The sequence below is a fragment of the Barbus barbus genome (assembly GCF_936440315.1).
Source record: "Barbus barbus genome assembly, chromosome: 35".
NCBI lineage: Eukaryota > Metazoa > Chordata > Actinopteri > Cypriniformes > Cyprinidae > Barbus > Barbus barbus.
The window spans coordinates 4,603,986-4,604,920 of record NC_136763.1 but is presented as its reverse complement, the minus strand read 5'-3'; positions in this window follow the sequence as shown (position 1 = coordinate 4,604,920).

Below are 935 nucleotides of genomic sequence, written 5' to 3'. Positions count from 1 at the left end.
TTGAACTATGACCTAGTCCTGGTTTAAACTAAACCCTGTCTGTGAAACCAGGCCTAAAACATTAACCTGAAATTTTTAACAGTAGTGTACATTCTACTAAACCTCCTTTCTTTTGTTAAATCAATCAATCAATCAATCACAGACTTCACTGGGACAAGTTCAACAAATTATATAAATATAACACTTTAATATAGAGTCTAATTCTCACTATGAACTAGATGCTTATTATTAACATATTGGCTGTTTATTAGTGCTTATAAAGCACATATTCTTCTTGACCATATTCTACATCCCTAATCCAACCCAATACCTAAATTTAACAAATACCCTATTAATAAGCAGCAAATTAGGAGTTTATTGAGACAAAAGTCATAAGTTAATGGTTTGTTAATTACGAGAATTGGACCTTAATACAAAGTATACTAAGACAACCCCCCCCCCCCCCCCCCCAGCTCCCCACATCCCCAGGACCTCCCCCCCCCCCACCCACCCCCACTTACAAACTGTGACCAGCACCTGTCACTTGTGCAGCATTGGACTGATCACTACCTCATCCAGCATTGACTGCAAACTACCTCTTTGGATAGTCTGATAAAAAGACTGATCTCTTGTCACTTTAACAGACTGATAAGCTCTTCTTGCACTACACATATATCTGCACAGTTTTGTTTTATTTAACTGGTTTGCACTCTATCTAATCTGCCATGTGCCTTATGCCACTTTATCTATTTCTTTATTTTTCTACAATGTCCTCATTTGTATATCTGTATAGTTATATGTACATATGTTTAAACTGTATTTATCTGTATTTGAACATCTACTGTCAGTGTCTTAAATGTTAACTGTATGCACCAGTGTCTGAGAGTAACGGAATTTCAATTCTCTGTATGTATGTACTGTACATGTGGAAGAATTGATAAATTAGCAGACTTGAA